Source organism: Scyliorhinus torazame, chromosome 4 (assembly GCF_047496885.1).
Source record: "Scyliorhinus torazame isolate Kashiwa2021f chromosome 4, sScyTor2.1, whole genome shotgun sequence".
NCBI classification, from domain to species: domain Eukaryota; kingdom Metazoa; phylum Chordata; class Chondrichthyes; order Carcharhiniformes; family Scyliorhinidae; genus Scyliorhinus; species Scyliorhinus torazame.
The window spans coordinates 219995009-220016182 of record NC_092710.1 but is presented as its reverse complement, the minus strand read 5'-3'; positions in this window follow the sequence as shown (position 1 = coordinate 220016182).

Below are 21174 nucleotides of genomic sequence, written 5' to 3'. Positions count from 1 at the left end.
AGCACATCAGGTTAAAGTCACTATTGTTATTAGTTTTAAATCACCAGGATCAATTTACAGTCTTTAGATTACAGAGAGAGATTCATACACCTTCTGGCTGTGACTGCAGCTATCCAGCTCTGAAAATAAAATAAAACACACCCTGCAGCAAACAGCCTAAAACGAAAGTAAAAAGCTGACAGACAGCCCAGCTCCACCCACTCTCTGACATCACTGCAGTAATAAACACCCATTTCTTAAAGGTACTCTCACTACGGATACTTATATACACACCCATTTATAAACACCCATTTCTTAAAGGTACTCTCACATGACAGGATGTTAAGATTTTGGATAATTTGCGCAGATGTTGTTGATGGAGCAGGCTACGTTGAGAGAAGTAAAGGGAAAATGGGAGAGTGAACTGGGTTTGGTTTTTGAGGGTGGGGTGGGTTGCCTTGTAGGCTGCGGCAATGGTGTTCTGTGCCCATCCACCTCAAACCCACAGCCCACCCTGGTCACCCCCTGCTGATCCCCCCGGCCCTGGGCTAGGCGCTGGTTCCCTCCCCAGTCAAAACACCAACCCTCTGGTCGCAGGGAGGTCCCCAATGCTGTGGCCCCAACTCTTGGGTGTTTGAATGTCAGCTGCTGCGTCTGTGATAGCCTTCAGTTGTGCAGCCATGGTCAGTGAGAGTTAAAGTGACCTTCATCATATTACCATGGGTGGGGCTCTGTCCTGAGGCACTTCAGTGGGATGGACAGGGAGCAACCGGAGCCGCTCCCAATATGGGTATGCACGATGGGGGGGTGGCAAGCCGGACCTGTGGGCGCTAGACCACTCCACCCCACCCCCCAACTTGGGGCGAAACCCACTAGGGATGGCCAAGCACCCCCCCCAGCCCAGCCGCCCCTGGGCTGGCTGGCCATTTATCAAGATGGCGACGCAATCCTCCAATCCGCACAGCAGCCATTCCGCTAGATTCACGTTTTTAAATAGCTGTTCTAAACAGCTGGGGAGCTGGTTAGAACAGGGAGGCCATTAGATAGGTGGTTCTTCCCATTAATGGGATGTAAAATGGCCTTTATTGGTGATGATTGGTTTTTCGCCATACGGTGGGATGTGGGTCTCGCCAACAGGAGCAGGCCGGTTTGATCGGAAACCGATCGGCGTGGTTCCTGATTTCGGCCTCCCGCGATCTAACCGGCCCGCACAGATTCTCACCCAGTGCGAAGCGGCAGGTAGATCACACCCAAAGGTGTCATGGACACAAAACAGAAGGAGTGTTAATTGTGCCATTTAGGACTAAAGAACTAACAACTGATACGACATGGTTCAACTCTGCCCATAAAGGACAATGTTACTGCTCAGCTCAGAACAATGGCGAGAGTGCAAACATACCATGGCATGATAACGCATCTTACAAATTCACGTTTGCTACACTACAAACAAGCGGACCAACTTTCAAGGCAGCTGACATACTGCATCAATACCACAAACACAGACACCAGTCCAGGTCAGACAGGAAAGATGACATCAAGAATCTCTACCACAAGCATCGAAAAAAAAAGAGTCCAAATCAGACAATGAAGTGATTTGACCATTTGAACATCTCCTGATGACTTCTTGGTTCCTTAAGCACAGGGATACTGACTCTGTTCACAAGGAAATGACAACATCAACATCAACACTTCAATAGCAAAACAAGAAAGCCACTCGACCATATAAATTCATGAACTTTGGACTCAAATATTATTTGGTATTGTATCATCATCACTGTCATCATGACTTGAACATGTCATCGCTTATCTACCTATTTTGTTCAATTTTCTTTAACACTGTACAGAAAATATGTAACACAACAAAAAGGGGGGGATGTGGTGATATGCATCACGGTAAATACACAAGGGGTTAATGTAAGTACACTACAACTAAGCAAACACTAGAGGGAGCACCGGAGATGTCATGACATGCAGACATACAGCTAATGAACACATAGAATAGGACACAACCAATGAGCAGTCAAGACACCCAGAAAACACTACAAAACCCATATATAAAAGGACAGGACACACATGCTCTTTCTCTTTCCACAGGCGACACTTAGAGAGTTGGACAGGGGCAGATCAGAAGCATCACACCCACCATGTGGATAGACTGGTTAGTTACACTGAATTACTATAGCAAGATTAGCAGCAGAGTCGAACTCATAGAGAACTGTGCTAATGGTTCAATAAATCACATTGAACTTACTTCACAGTCTGGAGTATCTTTTGGTCAAAGCTGCATCGAGTTGCAGCCTGTGTTATCCCAGAGTACATAACACATCAGCGGCTCCACCTGCCTCCTGTTTTGCCCCCAATTGGGATTTGCTCAGTGTTGTGAGGGAAAAATTTATCACAAAGAATGGTGCTGAAATGAGCAATGATGACATGAAATATATTTAAACAACATAGGGTAGCAATTACCAAAATTTAAAAAAAATAATTATATAGTCAAAACAGAAGAATACACAACAGAGAACGCCAACCTTATACAGTGTATAGTGCTCTGTTCAGACCACTGACTGGTTACCAAGACACAGGCAGAAATTCAACTGCGATTTATATTTTTATAGTATATTTAATAATATGGGGCTGGATTCTCCATTATTGAGACTATGTCCCCACGCCGGCGTAAAAACGGTGGAGTCATACTCTTGAAATTCCTGCAAAAAGCTTAAACAAACGCCATGCCCTGCAGGGGGCTAGCAGCGACCGGAGTGAATCTCGCAGCATTTGCCCCGGCACCTCCGGGTCAGAGGCCGCGCATGTGCACGGTGGCGGACTCGGACCACGGAGCCAGACTGAAGAAAGAGATCCCCCAGATCGGCCGTGCGCACGGCTCTCAACCCCCACACATTAAATGCCAGGCCCCCTATAAGGCCCCCCCGGTCTCCAATCCGTCCGCCCCCAACCAGGGCAGCTGTGGACTGAGTCTGCAGCCGCCGCACGAATCCTGACCGGCAATAGGTGTTTAGTTCCACGGCATCAGGAACTCGGCCGGTCTGGAGCGGAGGATTGCAGAGGGGGCTTCTGGCAATGGCCCCCCCGGCGGCGCGGCGTACTCCGCGGTGATGCCGATTTCTGGTGCCCGGGGAATTGCCGAACCGGCGCTGGGCCCGATTACGGCGTCAAACTGGATTCTCCACCCCAGGGCCGGCCGCAATTTCGCCGTCGGGCGGTGGAGAATCCAGCCCATGGTTCTGTCAGAACTACTGATGTAAGATTTAAATCAATTCCAAAGTACATTTATAACCAATGCCTGTTCAGGGCAAAATCAGCAAAACTTACTCTCTCAACATGCCGACTCAATCTATCTTTGTCTGAAATAATCAACTTGATGATTCACTCAGAAATTTACTCAACCCACTCAGCCATACTCTCAAATCAAACAACACAATCTTGTTACTTCAATTAACTAGTTTGAGTTTTGAAATTAATGGAAAAGATTAGCAACAACCCTTTTTACACTACTGGCATAGGGCAGTTTCACTCCCAAGATATCGGGAGGATGACCTTCAATGCTTATTAAATTGTATGAAAAAGGGAAATCTAAAATTTACTGCAAGCTAATTTGCAATATGAAGATAAAGAAATTCAACACTGAACTAGTAAAAGGCAAATTTATGAGAAATGCACAGAAGTTCGTCACCCAGGCAGTGGTCAATGTACAGTATGAAATTTTGGATGGAGTAATGTGGGCAAACACTTTGGAAATATTTAAAGAAACAATTAGATACTGTTTTGGGTGGCTTAAATATTTTCCTGGATGGTTGGATTTGTGATGATAAGTAGATTGTCATCTGTCTTATCATCTATATGTAAATAATAATATATGTATAGCTGTTGTAGTTCCAGCATCCGACCAGCAGGTGGCACGAGTATGCACGCCCGTGAGTCGGACACATCATGTGTTCCAGGATGTGTTAGTAACGAGCTGGTAGCAGTCGCATATTAGAGTAGCTCTGTAGTATCTTAGTGTAAGTTAGTGTAAGACCATTATTTCCAACAGTATTAATCTTAGACATTTTAGTAATTCATTAGTGTAGTGTTAGTAATAAATAACTTTGTTCCTGAAACAAAGTCTAATGTTCTTTATTCACACTACAATATCAAGATTCACATTAGCTCAATCAAAGAACCTTACAGGATTTAGATGGCCTTCCTTATCCATAATTATCTAATGATTTTATAATCCAGTTAGATTAATTTACTGTTCATCTCCTTAATTAGAGAAGATCAATTATCTCATACATCCTCAATTCCACTAACACATTTGTAACACACTATCACCGATGCCTGTTCAGAGCAAAATCAGCAATCAGCAAAACGTACTCTCTCAGCTTGCCAACTCAATCTGTCTTTGCTAATATCTGAAATAATCTACTTGATGATTCACTCAGAAATTTACTCAACCCACTCAGTCATACTCTCAAATCAAACAACACAATCTTGTTACTTTAATTAACTTTGCAATTGATATGCTCAGCTGAGAAGCCCAATCAGTACAATTCAACACAGCGATCACCAATTCGTGTTCATACCAAACGTGCTTGCATTCCATTAAAGCAAAACTTGCATTGACAGCCACTTGAACCCCACCACCTGGAGGTTCCCCTCCAAGTCACTCACTACCCTGACTTGGAAATAAATCACCGTCCTTCACTGTCGCTGGGGCAACATCCTGGAACTCCCTCTCTCACAACACAGTGGGTGTACCTACACCTCAAGTACTGCAGGGGTTCAAGAAGGCAACTCACCACCTCTTTCTGAAGGCCAACTTGGGATGGCAATAAATGCTGGCCTAACCAGCGACATCTACATCCCATAAATTAATTTAAGAAAAAAGTCTCGTCCTCCACTTAGCATGTTTCCTTCTCCTTGGGATGAGTTTCTGTTGTGCCTCCCGAATAACCCCCAAAACCGCCTGCCGTTGTTGTTCCACTGTCTTCCCTGCTAGGCTCCCCTTCCAATCGGTCGGTGAGTATCTAGTGTTGCAAAGGTGGGGAAAGGGTGCTTGGTTGGTGGGTGGGGAGGTGGGGTCAGGAGTGGGGGAGCCGAGGTCAGGAAAGTTTGTGTGTGTGTGTGGGGGGGGGGGGGGGGGGGGGGGTAAGCTTGGCCTGCGTTACTCTCACATTAGAAAAGCTTTTTATCCTTCTCTTTCTGAGTGACTATGAGGGTAAAACTGATCGAACCTTCAAAGGTGAGCGATTATATAATAATAATTATTAGTGCACAAGGGCAGCTGGATGGCACAGTGGTTCGCACTGCTGCCTCACAGCTCCAGGGTCTCGGGTTCAATTCCAGCTTCAGGTGACGGTCTGTGTGGAGTTTGCACTTTCTCCCCATGTGTGCGTGGGTTTCCTCCGGGTGCTCCGGTTTCCTCCCACAGTCCAAAGATGTGCAGGTTAGGTGGATTGGCCAAGCTAAATTTCCCATTAGTGTCCAAAAGGTTGGGTTACAGGGATAGGGTTGAGGCGTGGGCTTAAGAAGGGTGCTCTCTCCAAGAGCCAGTGCAGACACGATGGGCCGAATGGCCTCATTCTGCACTGTAAATTCTATGATTCTAAGTAGGCTTACATTACACTGCAATGAAGTTACCGTGAAAATCCCCCAGTCGCCACACTCTGCCTGTTCGGATCCACTGAGGGAGAATTCAGAATGTCCAATTCACCTAACAAGCACGTCTTTGATTTAATTCACTGTCAGAATGTTTTCAGCCCAGCTCAACCCGGTTTCCTCCCACAAGACCAGATAATCTATTTTAGTGATGTTGGATGAGGAACAAATATTGGGGATGACATTGAAGTACTTTCCTGCTTATCTTTGAAATACTGTAATGGGGTCTTTTCTGTGCATCAAATGAAGGCCTTAGTTTAATATCTCATCTGAAAACTGGTAACCCGCGATAGTGCAATGTACTGCATTAGGATATTAACATAAATTAGATGCTCAGGGCTCTGGAGTGGGACTCACACACACAATCTTCTGGGCTCAGGGTGCAACCACTGAGCCAAGTTGACACCTTAATGTTGACATATAGGCACTTAGGTGACATCATTGAATAACATGCAGTAGAGGATACCTGGGAGAGATTCATTCTGAACCTAGCAGTGCTCAGTCATGAAGCAAAATGTAACCATAACATTCTACCACTAAACTGGTTGTGATCATTCCTAATATTTTCATGGTTTGCATTACTCAACTGTTCACTGTTCAAACTCATTGGGCTACAAAGTTGGATGAAGCCTGTGAACAGGCAGAAGAATCATAGGGTGGAATCTTACCAGCAAATGGGAAAGTGTCAGTTCCGGTGACAAAACAATACAAATCGAGGGAGATTTCTCCATGGAATTTTGAGTTTTTCAAGCAAAAAGTTGTCTTTTTTTTGGCCAAGCTGTTCCGATACAGCTTGTACATGGCAATGTAGAAAATTGTCCACATATGTCCTGTTCACAAAAAGCAGGACAAATCCAACCCAAGCCAATTACCGTTCTATCAGTCTACTCTCCATCATCAGCAGTGTGATGGAAGGAGTCACCAACAGTGCTATCAAGCGGCACTTACTCAGCAATAACCTACTCACTGACACTCAGTTTGGGTTCCACCAGGGTCACTCAATTCCTGACCTCATTACAGCCTTGGTTAAAACATGGACAAAAAAGCTTAATGTCAGAGGTGAGGGGAGAGTGACTGACTGCCCTTTACATCAAGGCAGCATTTGATCGAGTATTGTATCAAGGAGCCCGAGCCAAACTGGAGTCAATGAGAATCAGGGGGAAAACTCTCCACTGGTTGGAGTCATACCTAGCACAAGGGAAAATGGCTGTGGCTGTTGATCAGTCATCTCAGTCTTGGGATATCACTGCAAGAGTTCCTCAGGGTAGTGTCCTGGGCCCAACCATCTTCAGCAGCTTCATCAATGACCTTCTTTCCAACATAAGGTTAGATGTGGGGATGTTCACTGATGACTGCACAATGTTCAGCACCATTCGTGACTCCTCACACTGAAGCAGTCAGCGTGAAAATGCAGCAAGACCTGGACAATATCCAGGCTTGGGCTGACAAGTGGCAAGTTACATTCGCGCCACACAGGTACCAGGCAATGACCATTTCCAATAAGAGAGAATCAAACTATCACCCCTTCACATTCAATGGCAACACTAGCAACATCCTGGGGTTACCATTGACCACAAACTGAACAGGACTAGTTATATGAATATTGTGGCTACAAGAGCAGGTCAGAGGCTAGGAATCCTGTAGCGAGTAACTCACCTCCTGACCCCCCAAAGCTTATTCACCATCTACAAGGCACCAGTCAGGAGTATAATGAAATATTCCCCACTTGCCTGAATGAGTACAGCTCCAACAACACCCAAGAAGCTCGACACCATCCAGGACGAAGCAGCTCGCTTTATTGGCATCCCTTCCACAAATATTCAAACTGTCCACCACCAGCTCACAGTGGCAGTAGTGTACACATCAACAAGATGCACTGCAGGAACTCACCAAGCCTCTTTAGGCAGCACCTTCCAAACCCACGACCATTACCTTCCATAGATAGAGCAGCAGATAGATGGGAGCACCACCACTTAGACGTTCCCCTCCAAGTCACCATCCTAGCTTGGAAATGTATCGCCATTCCTTCAGTGTTGCTGGGTCAAAATCCTTGAACCCCCTCCCTAATAGCACATTCGGTGTACCTATACCACATGGTCTGCAGCGGTTCAAGAAGGCAGCTCACCACCACCTTCTCAAGGACAATGAGGGATGGGCAACAAATGCTGGCCTAGCCGGCGAAGCCCACATCCCATAAAAATGAATTTTAATAAAACTACAAAGCTGAAACTCCTATGAGGAGCTTCACACTACTATCAGCAGAGTCCCGATGCCAGAACACCTCTAACTATTGGGGGATTTTAACGCAAGAGTGGACATGGATCATGAGGCCTCATTGCTTGGGAAAGATAAATGAGAACTGACAGAGACTACTTGAGATTTGCTGCTAACATGAGCTTTGTGCAACAAACATAGTCTTTCAGAACAAATCATGCTACAAGGTGCCCTGGAGGCATCCAAGGGCAAGCCATTGGCACCAGTTGGACCTAACCGGAGAAGACCCTCTCGTCAGCATTCTCAACTCCTGCAGCCACCATAATGCTGACGGTGATGCAGATCACCCCCTGCTGTGTTTTTACATTCAAAGCAGAGTGCTATCCTCATATTAGGATCAGCCATACTCCTATGCAGATAAAAACAAATAGTTCCTCAAATTGACTGAACACACTCTCTGTCACTCCCACACAGAATATAGAAGCAAAATGGGACAACATTCGAGACCATTTATAATTCCACATTCTCAACATATGGGAAGCAAGAGTAGAAAACACTGACTGCGTAAGGTTATCATCATTTCACTGAAGCCAAGTAATCAGCTTTCATTAATTATAAGAGAGACCCGAACAAGAAAACTCTGAATGCACTGAGAGCTGCTCAAAGTAAGGTCCAACATACAGCTAGATAGTGCACCAATAACTACTGGTTAACCTTTGCCAGAATATCCAGATGTCCTCTGACAGAGGGACGTGAATGGCGGCATCAAAAAGGCAACAGCTCCAGCAAAGAAACCAGCTCCATTGAATAAAAAGGCGGGGGATTCATTACCAGCTGCAATAATCAGTTAGAGAGATAGGTGGAGCACTAGCTAGAGGCAGCATAAGTCACTAAGAGCTTTGGACCCCCATAGAGTGCCTGTGTGCCATGGAAGTGATGGATATTGAACCCACAGAGGCAAAGCTATTAGCTCACCTACCTTTGGCAAAGGTCAAGGTGCTGATACTATATGACATGAACTCATCAAGGATGGAAAATGGGAACTCCAGCTGCATCACCATGAACCTCACTGTCCTTGTTGGAGGGAGAAGGCAGTTCCGCACAATATATATGATGCACAACTTGTGACCCTGTACAAGAACAAGGGCAACCACAGTAATTACAGCAACGATCGAGGCATCTCCCTGCTGAGCTTCATGAGAAAAGTATTTGTCCTTGTCAGACTATACATCTTGGCTGAACGCATCTATCCCAAATCACAGTGTGTTTTCAGAACTAAAAAAATATTATTTAAAAAATATTTTTATTAAAGGCATTTTCACATATATACAAACCAAAGAGAAACAGCACTAACATCAACACACAACATACCATAACCAAACTGCACCCCTCTCCTCCCTCCAGCCCATGCCCCCCCTTTTTTTTGTCAGAACAAACAGCAAGCAAAAAAAAGAAACCCAGCCCCCGCATCCCCCCGCTGCCGTTTTATCGCTCGTTAAAGAAGTCAATGACAGCCTCTACCTTGAGAAGAACCCCCTCCTCCGAAACCCTAATAGCGAACTTTATTTTCTCAAGTTGCAGATACTCCGCCAAATCACTCACCCATACTACTGTCCTAGGCGGCTCTGAGTCCCGCCACCCAAGCAATGTCCACCCTCGGACTATCAGGGAGGCAAAGACCAACCCGTCGGCCTCTCTCACCCCCTGCATACCCGGATCCTTCGACACCCCAAATATTGCCACCCACCGGCTCAGAACCACTCTCAACCCCAGAATCTTTGACATTGTGTCTGCAAACACTTTCCAGAACTCCTCCAGGCTCGGACATGCCCAGAGCATATGGATATGGTTTGCTGTGCGCCCTGCACACCGCCCATATCTTTCCAACACCCCTGCAAAGAACTGGCTCATCCTGCACACCGCCATGTGTGCTCGATACACCACCTGCCCTCCCTGGCCCCACCATCCCACTCTCTCCCTCCCCTCCACCTACCCCAACCACCCAGACAGACTGATCCCAAATCCCAACTGTGAGTGGGTGAGCAGAGACACAGCATAATCACTTTAACCCATACACCAATAATCAATTGAACACAGTGGGAAAAACAGCAATAGCAAACAAACAAACCGGCATTCCCTCACAGGTATCTCCCAAGTCCAATGGTCTCACAAGTCCCCCAGTCCATGGTATCTCATAAAATTACTCGCTACCTCCAGCGTATTGAAATAAAACCCCTGATTCTGGAACGTGACTCACAAATGAGCAAGATACAACACACCGAAGGTCACGTCTTTTCTCAATAGGTCTGTGCTGACCGTATTAAACCCAATCTATCGCTTGGCCATCTCCGTGCCCTCGATCCCCTAATGCAGACCCACAATCTGAAGATTCTGTCTCCTCGGGCGATTCTCCAAGTTGTTCACCTTCTTCTTTAACTTCTTCTGACCCTCTGCCACCAGCACGATTTCTGCCTCCAACAAAGCCAACCGATTCTCGTGGTCAGCCACAGACTCCTCCACCTTCTGGAGTGACATATGATGCACCTCCAGCCTCTGCTCCATTCTCTCCAGAATGGCCCAGCAGCTCTGGCCAGGTCCTCGGAGGGCTTCATTCTCAATTGCTCAAACTTCGCCGTCAGGACCTCCACCAACTGGTCCGTGGATCACTGTACAGGCAATGATGCCACAGAGCTCTTTGCCACCTTCCTAATGTCATGGTTCAAGAGATCTCCTGGTCTGACTGTTGCCCCTTACTTGTTGCACTCCTAATTTGATAGGCCCCAGATATGCCCTTGCGAAGGAGAATTTTTAGTCCCTTATACTCAAACACTTTCCACCTGCATAACTCCTGAAATGGGTGAAAAGAGCCAAAACAATTCCACTTTGAGCAGGAGCCATCTAATGTGTGGCCACTCACACCAAGGCTGCCATTGGAAGACCAGAACAGAAATTTCACAATTGATATGACCTTCTCAGTCTGACAGCTCCAAGAGAAATGCCGTGAACAAAGGAGACCATTATCTTTTGCCTTCATTGATTTCACTAAAGCAATCGACCATGTGAGCAGAGGTGATCTATTTAAGTTGCTGGAGAAAATTAGCTGCCCTCTGAAGCTGCTCGTTGTGATCTCATCTTTTCAGGGTGTGGCGGATAATGTCAGCTATGAGGGTCATCATCAGAACCCTTTGAAGTATGTGGTGGAGTCAAACAGGGTTACATTCTAGTGCCAACACTTTTTCACTTATTCTTCTGCTTGCTGCTGTCATATGGCTTCTATTCATTTTCTTATACTGACAGAAAGCTGTTCAGCCCACCTGAGATCCAAGTGCTCATCAGAGAATTGCTCTATGTGGAACACGATACACCAACCTTCCTTACTGAGGAACACCTTCAGCGGTAAATAGACAGACTCTCTCACACCCATGATGCATTTTGTTTGACCATCAACATCAGGAAGACAAATATCATGGTCTAAGACAGGCATTGTCAAACTCGGGGGCGCGACCAGCGGGTGGGTTGCGGGCGGGTGTCGGGAGGGTCGCGGAGCCGTTCGTTGCGGCGCTCCCGATCGCGCAAATCCGCGCGCAACAGCCGGCTGTTAATAATGCCAGCTGCAAGCGGCCTTCAAAATGGCCAGGAACAGATTTAAAAAATTTGGCCGCACTGCGCATGCCATAAAACTATGCGCATGCGCACCGATGATCGGGCACGCATGCGCAGTGCGGCCGCGTTTCTTTTTATATGGTCGCAGCCTTTTTTTTTCAAGTTCGGGGGGCCAAAGGGACAATTGGGGCCAAAGGGATCCAAAATCATTTCCTCCATTTTTGTCAGCAACAAACAAGGTAAGAGAAAATGGTGGGTCGCGCAGGTCGGCCGGCGTGGGTCGCGAAGGTCGGCAGGCGTGGGTCGCGAAGGTCGGCCGGCATGGGTCGCGAAGGTCGGCCGGGTTGGGTCCCGAAGGTTGGCCGGTTGGTAAAAATGGGTCCCCGGAAAAAAAGTTTGAAAAACACTGGTCTAAGATGTTGCCATACCACCATCTATCAACAGTGACAATGTGAGGCTGGAGGATATTGATAGTTTCACAAAGCTATGCTCTACAATCATCAACAATCTGCCACGTGACGGTATAATCTACACATGCACTGCAAAAGCTGCAGCTGTTATGTCCATACTGAGTAAGAGAATGTGTAACAACAACAAACTGAATGAGAACACCGAACTGGGAGTCTACCAAGCCTGTTCATTCCTCTACAGCAGTGAGGCCTTGACAACATATTCTATGTAGAAGAAAAGGCTGTACAGTTATCACTTTCACTGTCTCATATGGATCCTTGTCATTGCTTGGTAGGCCAAGATCGCCAATTTAGTTCCTGGAGTGTGCTAATTCCATCAGCATACATGTGTTGCTAGGTCAACAATGTCTGCACTGGCTCACCCATATATAAAAAAAACCCTCCTTACGGTGAATTGATCAATGGATTTATTGTCTTCCACCTTCTTTGGATGCCAGATTGCCACCTCATTTTTCAGTATGCCTGATGTTGCTCCTGGCATGCTCTACTGCACTCTTCATTGATCCAGGGTTGATCCCCTGGCTTGGCAGAATGGTAGAGTGGGGTATATGCCGGCCATGAGGTTGCAGATTATGGTTGAATACAATTCTGCTGTTGTTGATGGCCTACAGCACCTCATGGATGCTCAGTCTTGCGTTGCTAGACCTCTTTGAAATCTATCTTATTTACCACAGTGGTAGTGCCACACAACACAATGGAGGGTATCCTCAATGTAAAGACGGGACTTTGTTTCCATAAGGACTGTGCGGTGGTCACTTCTACCGATTTTGTCATGGACAGATGCATCTGCCATTATAGTTTCTGAATGCTTTCCAACTACCGAGGTTACAACGACTGGTCAGTAGTTGCTGGGTTTATCCTTACACTATTTTAAATCCCGACTAGATCATGCACACTGTATATCATGGATACTCATGGATAGGCCGAAGGCTGCCACTTTCGATTCTGAAAAATGCCTAGTCCATGTCAGACTACCCTGAAATGGGAAGGTCTCTCAAAAATCTGAGCAATAGGTGCAGCAAACTGTTTCACATTACTACCATGCAGTAGCAACAAGAGTGGTATTCACTATTCTTCAGACTTCTTATTCAAACCAGAAGCGGTGCTGTATCTTAAGAATCTTTTCCTGCAAAGCCGCCAATTTTGCGATTGGCCTGGGCCTTGGATTAGTCTGAATTGATTTGGAAGTGTGGAATTGTGATCTATGCTCAAATTTTTTAAAGTGGATGTTTGGCTTTAAGAGCTGTCTGAATTTCAAGATAATGTCCTCGTTCACCTGGAGACACAGGGGCTTTGTGGTTTTAGTGGACTCCACTGCTCAGCTTGAAAGAATAATTTAACTATGGCTGCCTGGATCAGCTGCCTGCAGACTTCTCTTGTTTTCATATTTTTGAGTTACAAGTCCATCAAATTTGAGCTTTTGCTTGCCTTTTAATGAGTTGACTAGTTTCATGCTCTCAAAATATTTAATGAACTCCTTTTTTAAAATTTCTAATGAGCTCCGAGGTGTTCAGGCTCCGACTTGGGGATTGGGTTTTAGTGACAGGTTTGTCTAAAACTGCACTTTTGAAGCCGAATTACTTTAAAAGACTTAGAACATAAGAACTAGGAGTAGGCAATTTAGCCCCTCAGGCACGCTCCACAATCCAATATGGTCACGGCTAATCTCATCTCGGACTCAACTCCACTTTCTTGCCCGTTCTCCATTACCCTTCAACTCATTTCTAATTTAAAAATCTGTCCATCTCCTTAAATTTACTCACATTTCTCAAGGCTTGCTGCAGCCTGGAATTTTAAAAGCTATAGTCCACTATAGCTCTGCTGATTCTGCACTGTGAAGTTGGACTTTCAAAGGAGACTCAATGAAGTCTTCTTCTGAAGTCTGGAATTCTGAATTTGTACCTTCAGCTTCCAAGCCGTGGGAGATTTTTCCTGACAACTTTTCCCTCTGTGCTTCTGCTTCTGGAGCTAATTTTCAGGTCAGAGTGCTTTTTGAAATCTTCATCAGTCTTCCAGCAGTTTGGTTTGTCTGTGCATTTTCATGAGATTTGGGCTTTTTCCACGAGCTGCCACCATGTTGTGGGGTATTGATTGTGTTTCAGAAGGTTTGAAGAAGTCTTCATAGCTTTAACAGGTTGATTATAAGTCTTCATTAACTACAAGAACCATTTGCAAACAGGCAAAGGGTACAGGCTAGGATCTTAGGTCTGCACTAGATTGACTCTGGGTGCAGGTCATAGGCTCTCTTCCATGATCATTTGAGTGGTACTGTACTCAGTCTCACACTAACCCTATATATGCCAGACCCTAGTCTTCAAATCCATACTCCCATGTGCTTATCTGCATCCGCAGCTCATTAACCCTATTTAACAGGCTTTGTGCATTTAACATGTAGTTATGTTTCAGTATAACCTATAAAGGGTTACAGGAATTAATATATATCTTTCATGAATATACTGTAAAATTTGTTTTAAAAATCATAAATCTGGAAATTAATGTTGATACTGGTGGACAATTTGTACCACGTTCCTTTACAATTTTAATGATATTATTAATGTTCTCAGTTCAAACTAAAATAAGACTGAGGAATGTTATATGAACACATTGAACAATTGTTCACCAATTAATTCTAAAAGCTATGCTAATTAGTGTTAATATTGAACAGATGACAGTACTGCTTTCATGTGACGCTTTGTTACAAATCATTTACAATTAAACACAGAATTCCATACTTGTAGGATGGGATTGCAATGGGATTTGCTCCTGCTACAACTGCATCTGACCCCAGTAAATCTCCTAACATCAAGTTTAATTATGTACTCCTCAAAAATAGTGCATCATCAGAAGCTTGCTGTTTGGATGCAGCAGGTTATTGGCCCTGTTTTCTCGGGCTTGCAGGACAGTTAAGTGTTCCTTGAATAAAAGTAATACTATGACATAAACCACTGACGCAGTGAAGTAAAACATATGCAGGTTCCCTGGAATGCTAATTTGTAAGGATACTGCTGGAAGAGATGCAGCAGTGAAAAATTAATTTATTTGGCACTGCTGTACACCAGTCGTTTTCAAACTCAGGATCGCGACCAGCAAGTGGGTCGCGGGCAGATTTCAGGAGGGTCGCGGTATGATCGGTCACTGCGTTCCCGATAGCGGAAGGAATGGCAAACGGCCGTGACTGGCTTTTAAAAATGCCGGCCACGGCAGATGTTTTAGATTGCTGTCCATCCCGCGCATGCGTGCAGATCAAGCAGTGCGCAGGTCCGGAGCCCAGCGGGGTGGACCAACTCCACCTTGAATTTGTGTCCCCTCATGATTGTCCCTTCACCTAAGGGGAACAGCTGCTCTCTCTCCATCCTGTCCATGCCCCTCATAATCCTGTACACCTAGATCAGGTAGCCCCTCAGTTTTCTCTGCTCCAGTGACAACAAGGAGCCCCAACCCAAGCCTATCCAACCTCACTTCATAACTTATATGTTCCATCCCAGGCAACATCCTGGTGAATCTCCTCTGCACCCCTCCAGTGAAATCACAACCCTCCTATAATGTGGTGACCAGAATGCACACAGTACTCCAGCTGTGGCCTCACCAAAGTTCTACACAACTCCATCATGACCTCCCTGCTTTTGTAATCTATGCCTTGGTTAATAAAGACAAGTGTCCCATATGCCTTTTCACCACACTATTAACCTGCCCTTCTGAGATCTATGCACAAACACGCCTAGGTCCCTTTGTTCCTCGAAATTTCCCAGTGACAGGCCATTCATTGAATACTTCCTTGTCACATGGGATCCAGGGAAACTTAATAAGGTGGATTCAAAATTGGCTTAATTCATCCTTAGTAGGAGACAAAGGATGATGACAGCTGGCTGCTTTAGTGACTGGAAGCCAGTGTGCAGTGTTGTATCACAGGGATCTGTGCTGGGTCCCCTATTTTTCATCATTTATATAAATGACATAGATGACTATGTGGGGGTAGGATCAGTAAGTTTGCGGATGACACAAAGATTGGCCGGGTGGTTAACAGTGAGGTTAAGTGTCTTGGATTACGGGAAGATATAGACGGGATGGTCAAATAGGCAGAAAAGTGGCTGATGGAATTTAATCCTGAAAAGTGCGAGTTGATATAGTTTGGAAGGAGTAATGTGACAAGGAAGTATTCAATGACTGGCCTGACACTGGGAAGATTTTATAAGTCTCCCATGTGGGATCTTGTCAAAGGGTTTGTTGAAGTCCATGTAAACAACATCAACTGCACTACCCTAATCTACACACTGCTCACCTCCTCAAAATGTTCAATCAAACTTGTTAGGCATGACCTCCCTTTGACAAAACCACGCTGACTATCCCTGATCAAACCTTGCCTCTCCAAGTGGAGATAAATTCTCTCCTTCAGAATTTTCTCCAATAGATTCCCATCCACTGACGTGAGACTTAGTATGTAGTTCCCTGGCTTATCTCTACAACCCTTCTTAAATAGTGGAACCACATTAGCTGTTCCCCAGTCCTCTGGCACCTCCCCGTGGCCAGAGAGGAATTAAAAATTTGGGTCTCAGATCTTGCAATCTCCTCCCTCACCTCCCACAGCAGCCTGGGACACAATTCATCTGGACCTGGATATTTGTCCATTTTTAAGCTTGCCAGCACCTCCAATACCTTGTCACTCCCTCTGACAATTTGCTCAAGAACCTCACAGTCTCTCTCTCTCTCTGAATTCCATACCTACATCTTCATTCTCTTAGTTTAATGCAGATGTGAAGTATTCGTTCAACACTCTACCAATGTCCTCTGGCTCAACCCACAGATTGCCCCTCATTGGTCCCTCATCTTTCCCATTGATATACTTACAGAATATCTTGGTTTTTCCCTACTTTTACCAGCCAGAGTTTTCTCATATCCCCTTTGATCATAGAATCTTAGAATTTACAGTGCTGAAGGAGGCCATTTGGCCCATCGAGTCTGCACCGGCTCTTGGAAAGAGCACCCGACCCAAGCCCACACCTCCACCCTATCCCCGTAACCCAGTAACCCCGCTTAACCTTTTTTTTTGGACATTAAGGGAAATTTAGCATGGCCAATTCACCTAACTCGCACATCTTTGGACTGTGTGAGGAAACCGGAGCACCCGGAGGACACACACACGGGGAGAACGTGCAGACTCCACAGACAGTGACCCAAGCCGCAAATTGAACCTGGGACCCTGGAGCTGTGATGCAACTGTGCTAACCACTATGCTACCGTGCTGCCCTTATAATTTGCTCGCATAATTGCTATTTAAGCTCCATCCTGCACTTTCTGTACTGCACTAATGACTTTGCTGGTTTTCTCCCCTTGCACTTGCTAAAAGCCTCTCTTTTCCTTGTACCCTGAATATCCCTGGTCACCAGGGATGGTTCTCTGAGCTTGTTACTCCTTCCTATCAACCTAGAGGGAACATGTTGTGTCTGTACCCTCCTCTCCTTTTTGAACACCTCCCACTGCTCATCATAGAATTTACGACACAGAGATAGGCCCTTCGACCCAAACTGGTCCATGTCAATCAAAAAGTCCATCTGAGCTAACCAATTTGCCTGCATTTGGCCCATATCCCTCCAAGCCTTTCCTATCCCTGTATCTGTCCAAATGCCTTTTAAATGTTGTCAATGTCCCTGCCTCAACCGCTTCCTCTGGCAGCTCATTCCACATATATACCACCCTCTGTGCAAAAGGTTGCTCCTCAGGTTCCCATTAATTCTTTCCCCTTAATTTAAACCTATGCCCCCTAACTCTCGATTCCCCAACCCTGGGAAAAAGACTGAGTGCATTCAACCCTATCCATGTCTCTCATGGTCTTATACCCCTCAGTCTCCGACACTCCAAAGAAAAAGTCCTAGATTGTCCAATCTCTCCCTATAACTCAGTCCCTTGAGTCCTGGCAACTGCACTCTCTCCAGTTTAATAACATCTTTCCTCTAGCAAGGCGACCACAACTGGAACACAATACCCCACGTGCGGCCTCATCAATGTCCTGTATAACTGCAACAGAACTTCCCAACTTCTATACTCGGTGCCCTGACTAATGAAGGCCAGCATGCCAAAGCCCTTCACTGCCCTAGCACGGTAGCATTGTGGATAGCACAATTGCTTCACAGCTCCAGGGTCCCAGGTTCGATTCCGGCTTAGGTCGCTGTCTGTGCGGAGTCTGCACGTCCTCCCCGTGTCTGCGTGGGTTTCCTCCGGGTGCTCCGGTTTCCTCCCACAGTCCAAAGATGTGCAGGGTAGGTGGATTGGCCATGATAAATTGCCCTTAGTGTCCAAAATTGCCCTTGGTGTTGGGTGGAGGTGTTGCGTTTGGGTAGGGTGCTCTTTCCAAGAGTTGGTGCAGACTCAGGGGGCCGAATGGCCTCCTTCTGCACTGTAAATTCAATGAATAATCTATGATTAATCTAGGACAAAGGTTCGGCACAACATCGTGGGCCGAAGGGCCTGTTCTGTGCTGTATTTTCTATGTTCTATGTTCTATGGACCTGTGACTCCCCCTTTAGAGAACCGTGAACCTGAACTCCAAGGTCCTTCTGTTCCATGATACTGCCTAAAGTCCTACCATTCACCGCGAAAGCTCTTCTGTAGATTTCCCCACAAGTAATTCTTTCCAGTGTACCTTGGTCAGGTCCTATCTTATTTTCCGCTCTCCCCAATCCAAAACCTTTTTTTTGCTACTTATCTATTTCTTTGGTCATAACAAACTTAAATTGTATCATTGTGGTCGCTATCACTAAAATGCTCCCCCACCAACATATCAACCATCTGTCTGGCTTCATTCCCCAGAATTAGGTCCAGCACCCTCTACATATTGAGCTAAAAAGTTCTCCTGTATACATTTTAAGAACTCCATCAAAGCCCTTAACACTATGACCACCCCAATTAAAGTTGGGAAAGTTGAAATCACCTCTGCGAATTACGCATATATTACTCAATTTCCCACTGATTATCTGGAGGTCGATAATAAACACCTACCAATGTGGCTGTCCCTTTTTTTATTCATAATCTCCACCCATAAGGCTTCATTCAATGCCCCCTCCAAGATACCATCTCTCCTTACTGCAGTAACTGACTCCTTAACTAATAATGCAATGCCCACTCATCTTTAACCTCTCCTCTGTTGCGCCTGAAGATTCTATGTCCCGGGATGTTGAGCTGCCAATTGTGCCCCTCCATCAACCATGTCTCCATGATGGCTACTATATCACAATTCCACGTGTCCATCCTCACCCTTAACTTTTCCTTTTTACCTGTAATACTCCTAACATTAAAGTAGAGGCCATCCAGCCTTGCCTTACTCGCTTGCAACATAACACAGCTGAATCCCCTCTGACTTGATTGCTTTCCTGTATTATGCTGTGTTTTTACTTTATTGTACGAACAGTCTGTGCCCCCTCCCCCCGCCAAATTAGTTTAAACTCCTCCCAAGAACTCCTTTCCCAAAGAAATGGCAGTCACGTTCTGACAGAAAACTGGCATCTGGCATTCCTTGTTTTGCATCATCACTCAGATGGGGCCTCATAGACACGGCAAGCTCGGCTACACAGAGATCAGGGTGCCATCTTTAAAGGACCCCCACCACCATCACTGGCATTGGGGCTTCGTTCTCTCCCTCCCCCCCCTCCGCAACCACCATCACCGGCATTGGGTCTTCAGTGCCCACCTACTTGCTTGCAGTTAGAAAATGGAGGAACCTCTCCTCCATGATTTCTTGCCAAAAGCATGAATGTACAGGGCAGGGGAATGCTCTCTGCCATCGCTTCTGGCCGGAAGACTGCATCGTTTCATTTAAAAGCCGGTCACGGCTGGCATCCTTTAAAAGCCAGTCGCAGCTGTTGGGCACTTATCCTGCAATTGGGAACACCGCGACCAATCGCTCCGCGGCTCTCCCAACACCCGCCCGCAGATCGCAGCCCGCAGTTTGAAAAACCCTGTTTACAATGTTCTAACAAAGCCCATTGCATTCTTCCTTAACAAAATTCTGTCTTTATCCAAGACTTCCTTAAATCCTCTGTTTTAAATGCTAAACTTTAGCTATATCCTCATCTTTTATACCAGATGCCCTGGTTTTTGGTCTTCATCTTTTTCTTGTATTTATCCCTGAACTTTCATATCCTTTGTTAATCACATATCCTTTGCTTTTTAAAACTTTAATACTTCTGTCACATCACTGAAATGGGTCTGTTACATCATTCACTTATATGTTTATTTGTCTATTTTTTTACATACATTTTTAGCAATTTTTCTAGTTGTCTTAATATGAATATCCAACTGTTTATATCTTACAGGATACACATTCATATCAATAACTGGCAGTTCTCGCCATAGATTATGACTGACCTAGGTTTTCCTAGCTTTTTCTGTTTTTCTAATGGATTTCCAGAATTACAATAATTTGGTTTGCACCAGATCCTACCACCTCTCGCTGAGTGTGATCCCAGGTGGGACTATAAAGTATCATGGGGGCCCTGCCCTACGCCATGTGCCAGCCCCTTGCACAAAGCAAGCCCTCCCTCCCAAAATCCTCCCTTCACCTAACACACCCTCTACATCCAGTCCATCCCAAATATCCTTCAGACAGAAGATTGAGGCAGGTCGGAATGTTGGTAAAAAAGTGTTTACGTTGTTGTGCCCTGACCCCTAATTATCATCTATGTGCCACACCTATGCCAACTTAAGTGGTGTCTAACTTTCTAATTTTCCGCGCTCTAATGCACCTTGTAGGTGTTACCTGAGGCAGCACATAAGATGTGGAGGCGGCCTGCTTCTTGTCTCAGCCTCTGATCTGAGATGAGATTGCCTGCGGGAGGTATCACCTCCTCCCTCAGGGTGGTCGATGGCCCCTGGGCGACTTTATGCGATGGAGGTGAGGCTGAAATGAGCTCCGGAGGCTCCACCATCATCAGGCACTGCCAGTCCTGGAGGCCCACTCTCATCTGAGCAAGGGTCTTGATTCCCTCAATAATGGAGCAGAGACTGAGACACGTCCCTCAGTGAGATATGTCCCTCACTGCCTCGGTCATGTCCCTCTGGCACTGTGCCATGTCCCTTTGCACCACTCTGTGACTGGCTAAGGTCAGTCAGAGTCCTGCCAATGCTCTCCGGCATGTCCCTTTGTGAAAAGCAGCAATGTCCTTGTGGGCCCGGTACAGGTCTGCTGTAACAGGGCTCCCCTGTCCTGTGCCTCAGCCATTGACCACAAATTGTGCCCCAAGCCTTGGATGTCTTGATC